General features: G+C 38.4%; 1 protein-coding gene across 1 annotated transcript in view; it reads left to right on the forward strand.

Moving 5' to 3' along the window:
- The first annotated feature begins 12,848 nt into the window (after positions 1 to 12,848).
- The window catches only part of atxn1a (ataxin 1a), a 19,999-nt gene continuing 17,559 nt past the window's right edge, over positions 12,849 to 15,288 (forward strand). The window contains exon 1 of the mRNA XM_037693431.1: positions 12,849 to 12,925. The gene's annotated coding sequence lies outside the window, so the exon portion shown is untranslated. The remainder of the gene's footprint in view (positions 12,926 to 15,288) is intronic.

Below are 15,288 nucleotides of genomic sequence, written 5' to 3' on the forward strand. Positions count from 1 at the left end.
CCATGCAGATAAGTAGTAAAGCACAACACATAGTTGAGTGAAAGTCAACCTCAGAGCTTTGAGAAAACATATCGACGTGTTAAAATTTAAATTTGCTTCAACTTAACGATGTTTGTTTGACGGATCGCCTATTGCACGGTTTGCTTTTTCATTTTTGTGAGGTGATTTGGATCAAAAACCCAAGGAGCAGCTTTAATTAATGCCCTTTATTGTGTTGGTTAAACAAAAAATAATAATTTTTGAACCTGGAAGTTTTATTATTTTTACGTTTTTGAGTCATTTGTATGTGACGTCATTGTAGACTAATTCCACAAACATGTCTACTTTAGACTTAAACAGTTTCATCATCGTTCTTCTCAGTCATTTTCTCTCCTGTCTTATGTGCCTCTAAGTTTGGAGTGTTATCACTGCTTTAGTTCAGATGAGGGAAGTGCAGAACTCGTCTCCCAGTGGAGTAGAATGTGTGTGCTCGTGTACGTGCTCCCCACTAGTATTACTAACAGTATCTTAGGAGTTCTGCTTTAGTCTTTGAAGATCTGAAAATGAAAGAGAAAGATGGAGAGAGAAACTCGGCTGAAGTTTTTTTATTTTTCTTTCATCAATTTCTGTCAGAATCCTGAGCATTTGTTGTTTATTTTTGTGTTCTTTGTGTTTTATTTAGTGTTTATTCTTAGGTATGTTGCTCATTGCGTGTTCAGTTCATTTCTCTGTGCCACCAGCTTTTTCTTTCTTTGTCTATACTTTCCATAGTCTACCAGCCCCACCCGTTCACACCTCTCTCCTGTCCTATTATGGTGCTTTGCCACTGTCTCTACGCTCATCACTTCTGCACCACACTGCACCAGTTAAGGGCATGCCCACTGCCAGTATGGTTCATGAGGCCGTCTTGTTTGAGGTTCCAAGCAGACTGCTTTGAGGTGCTGATATTTGATGTCAGCAGACAGCAGCCGTTGATTGGCCAGCGGACGTCAACGTCACTGGATGACCCACCCAGCAGAACTGCAAACTATATCTGAACCTCTCTCGCTCGTATTGACAGACAGCGCCACAAGAAATTAGCGTACTTACAGAGAGAAATTGGAGATGATGGCACGGCATGGCTACACCTGAACTTATAAGCAGTGACGGGATAAGCTAAAGAAGTTAAAGTCCGATTATAGGGTGATTTAGGACTACAAAGGGTGGAGAAGCTCAAACACAGTGACCAGTTATAGTACTATAGACCATCTGGTCAAAGCCACAGACTCATTTTGTGTCAGCTCTCCATTAAAGCAGAAGGTGGCGCCCACTAGAGGGTTGGAGGGTCAAGTGTTTCAGTGTAAAATGCTGCTCTGTTGCTGTTCATTTCTTAAGTAAGACTGGAAACTGTTAAGAGTTAACATGTTTTTTTGTTTAAAACATGACTAAAACTACATTTGATATAATTTGCAATGTTTTACACTACAAGAACAAAGCCTAATACTTGATTTGTTTATTATTTTAAAACTCTATGGACCTAGTAGTGGAATTTTCTTAATTCAAAATATATGATGGCAAAAGGACACCCTATGCTTTTTTTAGAACGTTTTATAACAAAAACATATTGCGATATATATCGTTATCGCCACCCTTCACAATACATATCATGATATGAATTTTACGCCATATCGCACATTCCTAGTTCCCACCCACAGAGAGGTGCACAAGTCACAGTGGCAAATCACCTCCACCTGAGAAGAACCGAAAGACGAGAGCCGAGTGGAGTCACACTTATCGATGGTAAAGCAGTTTTAGTCCCAGCAGCAGCCCCCTTTTCATCCTCCTCATCCTTTATATTCTGTCAGTTTTCAATTACTTATCAGTCTGCCATTGTTGTGCTTTCAAACCATGCCAGGTGCTCCCTCTGTGTCACCTCCTTGTGTTCTTTAACTTTCTTGTTTTAATAAATGTTTAACTTATTCTTGAGCTCCTTGTGTTGTCTCCATTCCTGGATCTTTACCTAAAAAATTGACAAATTTAGATTCAACATTTTTTCTTTTTAGTGTTTCTTTACTTTTTTGTTCTACACTGATCTGAAATAGTTTCATTTTCTATTTTTTATTAGTTTTGAACTCAAAGAAAATTACATTTTTAGCTATCTTTTTATATGCCTGTCGAAGTTTTGAGTTTCAATCACCCTCAGGGTCAAGGTTACAAATCAAGGTCAAATATTATACAATGTCTTTGCTTCTCTAGACTATGGCTATAAATTGCTGTAGTTTGTCTGTAATGTGCCGTTTGCTGTACACTTGTTACACTTGTTATGATTTTTATTTTCACATGGAGGCTGTAAATATGTTACAATATAATATACACTTTGGCCGATGTTAATTTTATTAAAGTAAAAATGGAAAACGTTGTCTAATCATTCTTTAGCACACATCTTTGGGGTAATCCTTTCTGTTTGAGATGGTTGGTCTAATCAAAGTGCACCATTTTCAGTAGGCCTCAGTCAAAAGGACACTTTACAGGAAAACTTGCTAACAAACTAACAAAACTATAAGATAAGAGAACTTTAGTGATCCCGCAGGAAATTGTTCACTTGCTGTGGGGACAACAAAACAAAACAAACAATCTCAAAATCTGTTTTGTCACTGTTATTAAAAACTGCTATGTTATGTGTTCTATAAATAAAACATTGTAATGCAGTTGGAGAAAATTATTTTAATAATATTATTATATTCATTTTAGCATTATAACTAGACCTAAAATCTGTCTCTCACATAGAAATTTTTTTTTTACTTGCCGTAAAGTCTTTGATGACTAAACTAGTTTCCAACTGATAATAAATCTGAAGCCTTCAGTAGATTTCAGTGCTTTACTCTAAAACAAAAAGTACAAATGATATTTTAATGATCTCAGTTGTATTTTTGAATATGTAGAGGACCAGATTTAACTTTTTTAGATTTTTTTTACTTGGATTATTGAGCATGCATCAGGATATATCAGTTGGTATTGAATTATTATATGTTAGTCTGTCGACATCACCTTTAAAGCCCAATAAGTTTTGGTTCATGGGTGACACCAGAGAAGGCAGAGTCCCGATTGCTTTTTTGTTTTGTGATTTAATGATAGTATTGTGTCTCCTCTGTTTGCTCTTCAATGGGAGGTAATCTGAGAAGAGGGACAGTGTATATGTGTATGTGTAGGACCGGCAACTTGATAGGCGACATGCGAGATGCTGAATGGTATATTTTCTTACAAGTTTGTCAAGGTTGCTGCTAGAAAGAAAAAAATAAAATACATAAATGCTCAAAGAGGGAGAGCAGACTTTATTGTCCTGATATAATTTGTCTGACTACAGAAATACTAAAACAAGCAAAAAAAGTTCTGTTTCTGTGAAAATACAAAATAAATGGCTGCACATCATGCCCTTGATTTCCACTGAAGAGTTGGAGCAAGTAGCCATAATAAATTCACTCTACAGGTGGCATATACTTGAAAATACATTTTCGTATTGTGTGTATGTGTGTGTTTGCATGTGTGAATTACTGGACAATTTTCCAGATGGCCTTTTACTTGGTAGACATCACTATCAATCAGTTATGTCACAAAAACTGTCTCCTGCAACATGCAGCCCACTTCTTTCAATGCCTCAAACTGTGAGATGCAGAACTGAGACAGAATTCCCTCACCACCACCCCCACCCCCCCCCCCCCACACACACACACTTGTTCTTGCATTTGTGACTTGTGGGGACTTTGCATTACCTTCCATTCATTTCTATAACCTAACCCTGACCCTTACCCTAACCTAACTATTACCAGTACAGTGCCTAACCCTAACCCTTCCCCAATTCACACCTTAGTCCTAAACTTAACCCCTAGCCCTCCAGCAAGACTTATCCTTATGGGGACAAGGTTTTGGTCCCCACAAGGAGCAGGTGGTCCCCACAATGTAGGATTTTTTGCTTAATTGGTCCCCACAATGTAACCTGAAACAAAAACGCACAAACAGTGGCAAGGTCCAATCGTCTGGTTGCTGTGCATTCAGCTCACAGCAGTCGACCATAACAGCCTCGTCTCCATCAATCAGCTATAGAGTGCTCCCTCTAGTAATGGTGTCATCACACACACAAACACACACACATTGTGTGACCACTCACTGCATTTTTATCTCATCCTCTTTGTTTTGACCTTGCTCATAGTTATGTGTGCTTGTGCTGTCTGAGTGTGTGTGGAGGAATGAGGTTTGATTGCTTTGCAAAATATTGCAGGGGAGGAAGCAATTTGCCTCACACATAGGGTACATAAAAATTTCATGCATTATGTGTAATACATGCACACACACAACTTAACGGACTAGATATCTCACTGACAGCTAAAAATCTAGTCTATCAAGGCTGTTTGAAAGATGTTTTTTATTTTACTTTTACTTCTGAAGTTCACTGCAACACAGTTATTTGACCCCATTTAAAGAGAACAAGTAAAAAACATCTGTAACACACTGACCAGCATCTTAGTAGCAGACATATACAGATTACATAATTGTAACTTTATTTAAGTACTACATTCGAAGGATAGCGCAGATGATATAAAGTCAGGTTCTGTGAAAAGATTAGAAATTAATAATAGCTTACCTGTTGTAGAGAGCTCTTTGAACAATCTCCGTTTGGAGAAATAGAGTTTAATTTGGACCAGACTGATGAGCTATGTGTTAGTCTGAGCGGATTGCTGCCATTTAAAAACAACTGTGTCAGATTTTATAGTAGTTTTATAATTGAAAGAACAAAACCAGATGATAACTCCAAATACCAAGTTCTAAGAATACTGATAATTTTGATGTTAGAAATGTTGAGCTTTGATGCTAAGTTTGGTTCATGCAAACAGACTGAAAACATCAGAAGAGGAAAAAATAAAGATGGAGTGCAGTTCTTCAAATTAGCAGTACATACAGACTGGGAGCAGACTTGTCTCAATCAGAGTCAGAGTCTAAGTTTCTTTATTTGTCATTCGCACCACATGTGGTACATATGGTGGAACAAAATTTTGTACACAGGGTCCCAGTTACATCCAAAAATAAAATGTAAAAGAAAAACCATAATAAGATCTAAGATATGAACTGAGAAAAACATTAAAATAAAAATACACTAAGCACAAATAGCACAAAGCAATATGCCGAACAGCAGCATGAACATGAGTCTGTGTGAGCAGATGACTACGAATGAACACGGCAACATTGAAACAGATCAGCAGCAACGTGATGTGATTTTTTTTCACAGTGATTATCCTGGTTAGGTATTTATGAGTCTAACAGCCTCAGGGTAGAAGCTGTTCCTCAGTCTAGTGGTTCTACACTTAATGCTCCTTAACCTCCTTCCTGAGGGGAGCAGGGCAAAAAAGTGTGTGCTGGGTGAGTGGGGTCCTTCATGATGCAGGTGGCCCTCTTCCTGCATCTAGAGGTGTAGCTGTATGTGATGGTGGGGAGGCTAATAATAATAGAGCTTCCCTAAAAATAGCAACATGTTTGAGAGGGAAATGGCACCTTGCTGCACTTAAACTCAAACACACAAGTGAAACTACCTTCAGGAAACACAGATTTAGACCCAGATTCTGAGTCCAGCTGTGCTTTTGCCAGGTCGTGGGATAGGGGGTCAACACACCGAGGTGAAGAGAGTGGTGAAAACAGTAACCAGCAAATCATGGATGATGAAAAATGTTCAGCACTTTCTGTGTTTGTGTGTGTGTGTGTGTAGAGTAAATGTATGTGTCCTTGTTTGACTGCCAAGGAGAGGGTTGGCACAGAAAGCTTGCTTCCTATTCTCTCAGCATGTCTTCTTAACACAGAAGCTTACACTCACAGACAAAAGTTGTTGTGACTGACTTCATTTAGAGCAATTGAAGGCCTTATTTTAGTCGAGGTTGTTTTTGTTTGTTTGTGTTTATGCATTTTCTCATGTGAATACTGTTTTATAAAAGCAACAGCCAAGAGAGGACGTGTTGTCTGTAAATCTGGGGAAAGAAAAACCAGAACTTGAGCGCTGCCAGCTTTCAGTTCATCAGGTATTGTAGTTATGACCCATGAGTAAGCACTGTGGGATTTAAATGTGGTTCTAATACAAAGTCATCACTGTAACTGGATCGCAACCCAAAGGCAGTCAAAACAAAAAGAAAGGTTTTGGATCGTCTATTTTTTTGCTATTCTGATTTTTAGCTTTGATTAAATCTCTGATCGTCTGCTGCCATCTGTTGAGCAGAGCTGCAGTTTGTCTCCTAACGTTTTGATTTAGTCAGCACAGTTTTAAATTAAACGTAGCTTTTCACAATGTAAAACGTCATATTTTCAAGTTACTTTCAATTTCTTTGTCATGTAATAAAATGTTTAACCATAAAACATAAAAAGGCACCTTAAACTCAAAATGTGAACACAGTTTTGCATTTACGCTAAACAATTGTGCAAAACAACACTTTTAAATTATGCAGCCACATTGCTTTTAGCAGCATTTTACAAAAAAAATATACAGTATGATTTTATTTTAGTTCTGAAGCCACAAACAATAACTAGATTAACACATTGAAGCGCATATCTGTTTATTTCCACCATCAATATGTTCACCAAGGAGCTTTCAGCACAAAACATACAGCAGTATATTCACACACTGTCAACAAAGATAGATTTAATTGAATGTACATTAAATCTGCGCTTGTTTAAATGTTTTCATTTGTGGTGGCACACCAAAGTGAGAAAATTTAAAAAGATCCAAGAACAGATACTGTAGGTAGACTTAGTTCTGAAGTTCTGGGTTCTCTCTGTTCTTGTCTGGTTTGTACTTTTAAACTTTACTGTAATTGAATGACTCGAACTAGATGTGGAGCACCTGCACCGCACACTAACGCAACATTACCTGATTAGTTCGTCTGATCAGCTGTGCTTCAGAGCCATTACAAGCCATTTGTTTTGACTCGTTTTCTATCATTCCTGTTCTGGTCACCTCAAAGCTTCGGAGAGCTCGCTCTTCACTTCAGGTCATGTTATTGTAAGACTGGTTGAAATTTTGGGTTGTGGTTCAGGAAAGCATTTCCTCTACAGTGATGGTCAGTCATTTAGTCTAAACACACACACGCACACACATTGATTCAATGCATTCTTTTGTCTCAAGAAAATGAAGCAGCTGTCAGACACTACGTCAGCTCCAGAGGTATTTTGTGTATGTGTACGTGTTCCTGTGAGTGTAACCACCTGCCACGCTCATGACAAATGATCTGTAATTGGTTTTGGCACTGAAAGTAAGTTTAGACAGAAAACTTTGTAATTTTTCTCTTTGTCACAGAACTTGTAAACCAGCATGTCAATGTTTTTTGTCCTCTCAATATTTCTTGTTGAACCCCATACTTTAGGATCCACGGGCTGCAACATTAAAAACAAAAAATACTGCGTCGATGAAAACAACTTGCACAGCGAGAAAACGACTTGGCAGCGATCGCGGTGCTTGTAGCTGAACTACATGTTTTTGATGCACTTGGCGAAGAATGAATGCCAAGAATGTGATCACTTAAACAGATGAAGTGATGGTTGAGTGAACAGAAGTATTCAGAGTCTAAATATGCCAGCATGTAGTCCAACGCAGAACATTTGAGCCAGATCACCATACATAGTTACAAATGCACATGTATACTCATCAACCCTGTTACTCACAGCGAGTAGCTGATTCTTTTTATTATTATTATTATTAAATCACTCTTTTGGTACACCTACAGAGAAGAAAATAAGCTTATTCTTCTGCAAACTACTGACAAATTAACAAGATTTTTGTTGGTTCACAGTCAGGTTTCAGAGGTTTTTATGTCACAAAACCAGTTCTCCGCAAATTAATCATTGACCTTAAGTGCAACAGTGACTCAAAAAGCATCAGATTTATTTTTTGTTTGATCTTTATCTTTTTAAGTCAAAGTTTTTTTTGGTTTTTTTTTTCCCCTTGTCCTGTCCGGCATTGTGACACTTAGAATTATTGTCTGTGTCAAAGTGATGCTCAACAGATTTACTTTTCACAAGCAGAGCATTATGGCTGGCCTTAATGCTCCACTTGATATAAAAATTAAATTTTATTAGAATTTACTTTGGACTTGTTTCAGATGTAATGGACACGGGGATGAAAAACAAAGAAGATAACAAAGCAGAAAAGTGAGAGAGGGGTTAAAAGGTAAAGAAGGAGATAAGAATAGAGGAGAGAGAGAGGTATAAAGAGAACACAAATCAACATCATTGAAGTCTGCCTCTAGACCTGCGGAAAGAAAAAAAAAACAAGACAAAATTGAGAAACCACAACAACAAACAACATATATAATGATACTTATAACATCATTAGAAAGTATTTTATACAGTACATGGTAATACAATATATATTTGATGGCCACCACAACCCAACTGAGTGTGTATCTGATAAACACCTGAATCTAAACACCCGTGTGAGCATGCTTGTCACTATAAGGTTTCTCCATAAAAATGTTCAATAGTGGATGTGGGGACCCACAGACCCGTCCCCACAGGACACGATGGTAACACAGAGAAGACCGGAACCACAGACACACAGCGGCCCCCAAGCCTGGAACTCCGGGAGTCCCTCAACAGAGTCACCCGCACCCCCCAGAGAGAGAAGCAAAGGGAAGCCCCGGGCGATCCTCAGCAACCACAATGCAGAAACCCCAGGAGGCTGCAGCAACGAGTCCACAGGCCCCACCGGCAACCTGCCACTCCAGAGTGGATCCGGCCATGGACACCGAGCCCCGAGTTCCAAGGTCATACCACCCCCAACAGAGGCCCGACAGAGCCAGGGCACCCAGGCCCCGACAGGCAACCACCAGGGCAGGCCCGCACACACCCCACCACCCAGCCCCAGCTGCTGAGAGCCACCAATGCACTGGTGGCAAGGGGGCCCACCACCAGAGGGGAGCACAACACACCAAATTGGGGGGGGGGGGGGCAAAATTGATCCAGAGGAGGACCACCTAAACCCAACCTGGGACATAAACAGGCACACAGAGACAGCCAGGAAAAAAAAGTTCCACAGGGGTTGGTTTTTGGTCCTTTTCTCATTAACATTTACATGCATCTGTATTGATGATATTTTTAGTAAAATGCATCAGAAGGATTGAGAGCCTAACAGAGATAATTATGAAATACTTGTTAGTTTAATGAGTCAGAGACATAAAGTTTGTTAATATTTGTCATCATCTGTAAAACACAGTGAGTAGGTCAGAGACTTTAGCGTTATTTTGGACTCTAATCTCAGTTTTTACCATCATGATACAAATCAGGACTGTTTTGTCAGTCTTATTTTAAACAGTCTGAGAAATTTGTCCATCCAATGACACAGAGCAGATTAAGCTACTGTAACTCTCATTTTTACACAAGTACTAAAATTATGTTAATGGCTTCCAGTTCAGATTAAATTGCTTTTATTATCCTCTCAGTATTCTATAAGGCATTTAACGCTTTGTCTCCCCAGAACATCTCAGACTCATGTGCTGTCTAATACTCAATCAAGTCTCCCGGGTTCATCAGGTGCAGTCTTTTTAGCCTCTCCCAGAATTAGACCCAAGTCTGCAGTGAGACGTTTGAGTTAGCATGGTCCTACCCTGAGACAAACTTCCTACTGACCTGAAGTCAGTTCCAGTTGTGTCTACCTTCAAAACCAACACAAAGCTTTTCTTTTCCCAAAGAACAACATTAATAATTGTGTATTTGTGTGTCTCTCTCCTTGTATATAATTTTCCGTTAAAGTTTCTTAAAGCCATGGCAGAAGGATATGAACATATGGATCACTCATTATATTTATTGTTATTTATTTGATTTTATGGATGTATTTATAAAGGTCCATGTGGCTGTATTACTGTGTGAAGATGATTTACTGTCTGTACCATCAATACATCTACCTTTTACCTGATGGCTTGTTGTAAGTTTGTCCTATTCTGTTTTAGGTAGATTCTTTAGTATGTACCATTAAATGTAGTCTTTGCTTAGAAATGGGAAGAACGCGGTTAAAATCATCTACCTAAACGGAAACTGAGCAAGAGCACCTGCTAAACAAATGTAATCCATTTGACTTGTCAGTACAATAAAAAAATCTTAAAACTCACTAAAATGAATCACTCCAAATTGTATAATTAAGCCATAAACACAAAGGACGTTTGTGTTTCTTCTCCACTTTGTTCTGCTGTTCAATCAAACACTGATTAAAATGCAATGTCTTGAGTTGTTCTTTGGAGTTTGAGAAAATCAGAGTATTTTGTATGTTTTTAAAGAAGCCTAAAATTACATCAACACTTATATTCAGAGTAGCTGGTTCTAAAATCAATGGAAATGGGAAAAACAGAATAAAGTTACAATAAAACAAAAGGAAAAATAATGGGACATTTAATGAAAGGTGAATATGCAATAAATGATGTAACCATTAGCCACATCGAGTTAGTAGTGACCACAATAATAATCATCACTATAGCATTTGTCAATGAAAGTTACAAAGGTTTTATAGCTGATAAATGCTATATCATTATTTATAATGTTTTATATTTGATATGTAATGACATCAAATGTGTGTATATATAACATTATGTAACAGACTATAATATACACAGTAATGTAAAATTATTATTGTGAGTACAGTATAACTAATATATTATGTTCAATATGAGTCATTCTTTGGCTTTTCTGATAACATGAAATACTGTCACACTGTCATTCCCCTAAAAGTTGCTCAAATAGTTCAGAAGGCGCTTTCAGTCTCTCTCCAGCGTCGCCCCCTTGTATCGTGTCCCTCCTCCCTTTTTGTTGACCTTTTTCAGCTTTATGCTCCCTGCTGAGCCTCGTTGTTTGTGCCAGCGCTGTCCTCCCAGTGAGTTTCTTTCTGTCTTTTCTCAACCACCATCTGTTTCTCTCCCTGTCACACTGTTTACTACTACTTCTACTCTGCTCTGGGTTTTCTCCCTCAGTTTTCCTTTTTCATCACTTTGCATTGCCTCTCCTCCACATTCTATTAGCTTTCATTTAACATTTTTCTCATTTTTCACTTTGTCGATGTTCTCTCTGTGTCTTACACTACTACTGCTCACCCCTCCATCTCATGTCTGTCTAATACCATTTGATAGATTTCCTTCAGCCATGCTAATCCAGTGCCTCAGTAGTCATCTATTTTCCTCCTCTTTCCAAACCATTGCAAACGTCTTTAGTTCACTCAAAGCCTTCTGTTTTCTGTGTGCAGGCAGTTTGATTCATGTAAGGCTTTAGTTCAGAGCCCACCACAGAATCCTATTGATTTTATTTTTTCACTTTTGACACCACATATTCATTTCCTTGGTTTCTCCCTCAGCCCCACTTTTCCATTACTATGTTTTATGTTTGCAGCAGCTCTCAGTCCCTTGTAGAATTGAGTCATCATGCACATAATAAAAGTATGCGTAGAAATGCATCTTCTGTCATTATTAATGTTGTCTTCAAACCACCTAAGCTGGAGTGAAACAACAGACAGCTGCACACACATTTACTTCCACACCTCCAGCTTTCCCCGCCTTCTTGTTACACTCATAAGAAGTGGGTCAGTGGAATGTTTGTCATCCCACACTCATCCCTTAAACATTCATAGACACACACAGGCTGCAGCTGACTAACAGCAGGATATATGTGTTTTGTTTCTGCAGTAATATCCCCATCATTCCAATACAACCTGGCTAATTAGTCCCAAAGAGCATTTACGCACAGTCGACAATCTGCAGGTCTGTCTCTTAAGGCTGTGTGGGTGGCTGTTCAAGTCAGCTTCTCTTAAAACCAGAGATGGTTTTATGTAACAGGTTCTTGGCATAAATATGACCTGGTATTTGTCTTACAGGTTTTAAAACATTAAAAACATTAGAGGTAAACTAGATGACAAATAAACAGGCGTACGAAGCAGATCAAAAGACATATCGGTGTTGCACCTGACGGCGTTTCCCTGTTATCCCTGCAGTGGAGATCTTTTTTAGAGTTGAGGTACTTTTTTCAGCAGAACACTGACAGACTCTAAAAGAAGTCAACCACAATATTACTAAATTTATATGTTCCTGTAATTTTTTTTACTAATTAAACGTGTTTTATGGTTTGTGAGTCCTAATTATTGCCATTACTTGATGATATCATCTCCAGTGGCACAAGTAGTCTTTTAAGCATTGCATATATTTGCAGCAGGATGTGTAAAAAAACTAAACTTTTTATTTTTATTTTTATTAAAGTTACCAGATAATCGATTTTGAGCTCTATGCTTTTCTTACAAAGGATTATCATATACCCAAATTTGTTCTTTTTTTTTTTAAAACAATTTATTGCATTGCAGTTTAAATAAATATTCAACTGTTATATTTATGGGCTAAAAACGAATAAATTACCTTCATAAAGTGGTCGTTGGCTGCCCTGGTTTCTAAAAACTGGTATCAACATTGACCATTAAAAGCCACCAACCTCTCCTAGAGATACTCCATGATCTAGATATGTACAAAAATGTTTGTCTTTTAAATGAAAGATGCAGATGAGAGAAGAGTATAATATAAAATACATTTTTCCTGCTGCGGTACAGTGTTGTTTGAGGGCAGAAATTTCTATAACACTTTGTGAAACGCAGCTGCGTTACGTGTTGCTTTCTCTGACAGACTTTGTGATGTGTCCCCAGCTGTGTGTCCACAATCATTCTGCAATGTTTTGTTCTTGCTAATGTCTTCAACACTTTGTACAGAGGCGTATTCTGCATGAAGATGCTAGACATAGACTTTGAGAGAGAAATAAAGTAATTTATCTCTTTTGTTTGGTTGAATCTTTGATGTTTTTATTCACCAGGGAGTGCTGAGGCCCTCAATCTGCAGTCTGGGATAGTGTGGAGCTCTCTTCATGGTCTGTGCCACCTGCTGACAAAACCAAGGGGTCTGGAGCATTTGAGTTGAATGAGGTGAGGATGTCATTTTTCGTACGTCTTTACCATGTAGCTAATTTAATTAAATGCAAGTAATCTGGCTTTATATACAGTAGCTGCTGACTGTACATTATGTTTTTCTGGTTGAGGTTGAGACTACTGGTAATAATCTAGACGACAGTGGTTTCCTGCTCTCTGCTGAATCACATTGGTATTCCAGCCTTAATGCTGTAAGTCTGACTGTCATGTTTAATCTGATATTATTACTTCTGGCATCAAGGACTTTCCAGCCTTGTGTTCTCCACAGCCAAGAGCCTTGTTTTACTGATAAACCCATCAATCCATCGACTGCGTGGATGAATGTTAAGTAAAGCACATTTATTTTTAATGGAGTGAAGTGATGGCTCGTGTGCTCGGTTTCTAAAGCTTTGAACTTTTCTCAAGTGTATCTCGGCTCAAATTAGCATTGCACTTCTCTAACCTTCATTATCTGTCATGCAGTTGAATGAGCTGACCAAAACAATATGATAAGCCACCTTTTTTATTCACCCGTATTCTATAAAGACGATAAGGCAGAAAGAAATAAGAAGGCACCATTCAGTTACTCAAATGAAGCCACTGAGCCTCAGCTAATGGAGATGAATAATTTTGTTTACTGCATTTTTAGGAGATAATGGAAGCCTTTTCGATCTATTGACATTGTATTTGTTTGTAAATTTGCTTACAAGCTTTTTGCTGCAGCAGCAATATATTTCTTTATTTAACACTTTTAATACTAGCTTTTGAGACTTACATGCGAGAGTGAAAAAGTTTGTTAGATGTATTGAAAGTGAATAAAACAAAACCAACTCTCCAGTAATGTTCTTGTTAATACCTTTGTGTGTGTGTGTGTGTGTGTGGGGGGGGGGGATTGTCATTATCAGCTGATTTTATCAAGGTTTGCCTGTCTGTTTGGGTCTCCTGTTCTCCTCCATTCTTAAAATGACTTAAAATCCCAAAACTAGACTTTCCAAAAAGAAAGACTGATCATAAGCGAAGAAACTCTCAGAGTCCACAGGGATGTCAGGTTGCTGTGGTCAGACACAGCAGAGGAGCTTTGGAGCTGCTGGCGTTTATCTAACAGACAGTTCAGTGAAGCACGACGAGGTCAAGGATATGAACTCAGGTCTTCTGCTTGAAGAATAGTCTCTTTTGTTACCGTCAGGTGTTTTTCCAGCAAGAGATAAAAATCTGTTAACAGGCATTCAAGCAAAGGGTTTATCTTTCTTTAAGTAGACTTTATTTTCTTTTTTTGCAGTTATTTGTTTTATGTTCAGTTTCGGAATGTTAAGTTTTAAGAGAGAAGCCTACAATGTTACATTACATTTTTTCTTTGAAAGCAGACATTCCTAGCTGCCTCATTTTTCTAATGCCAATGGCAATTTCTGATAACAAATGTCTATTTTGACTGGTATGGAGTTTGCATGTTCTCCTTGTGCATGTGTGGGTATTCTGATTTCTTCTCAAAGACCAATAGCATGCACGACTGGTTAACTGGCAACTCTTAAATTGGTGGGAGTGTGTGCTTGGTTGTTTGTCTTGATGTTGCCCTGTGACAGACTGATGACCTGTCCATTGGAGATATGTACTAGTTCCTCACAATCTTGCACAGGATCAAAGAAATGGATGAATGGTTGGTTTAATGTGGCTGTTTAGAGGCTGGAACACGAGGTTAATCCAAGAGCACGCTTTTCCAGGTGGAGTGGACCTTATAGAGAATTAAATGTCCGTAGATGTACTCATGCCATTTTTTATTTGTGTTTATAGTCACTTAGTATGGATCAATTTTATTATTTTTAAGATTCTTGGGAGGCATACAATTGCCACCTATGCATTCTGTGGTTCTGTTACCTCCATGTGTCATGTTATGCAGTGGAAAAAGGAATTATTCTAGTTTATTGCTGCCTCAGAAAAAGTGTGCTTGTTGACTGTACTCACACAAACATTTGCAGAAATGCATTCACAAACAGAGCGAACCCATTTACCCCACAGGGTGAAGCAGAGAAACGGAGTGCATTGGCTTCTCTGCAGGAATCTCTGCCTGCGTGGCTTCATATCTCTGTAGACTTCTTTATTTTGCTCCTCCAATGTGCCTCTTACTGAATTCAACTTCAAGAATATAAAACTGTATTACTTTATTACTTATTTATTACTATTGATCTGAACACATATTCCCAAAGTGTGTATTTGTCTAGGGAAGCTCAGTGAATCCCCTGCTGGGTGATGTTATTTTTCTCTCTGTCGCTGTGCTTCTTAAAGCAAGCAAGACTCTCACACTTTTTCTCTCGTGCAAAGAGTATGAGGTGTGTGTGTGTGTGTGTGTGTGTGTGTGTGTGTGTGTGTGTGTGTGTGTGTGTGTG

The sequence above is a fragment of the Nematolebias whitei genome, chromosome 19 (genome assembly GCF_014905685.2).
Source record: "Nematolebias whitei isolate Nwh7 chromosome 19, NemWhi1, whole genome shotgun sequence".
NCBI lineage: Eukaryota > Metazoa > Chordata > Actinopteri > Cyprinodontiformes > Rivulidae > Nematolebias > Nematolebias whitei.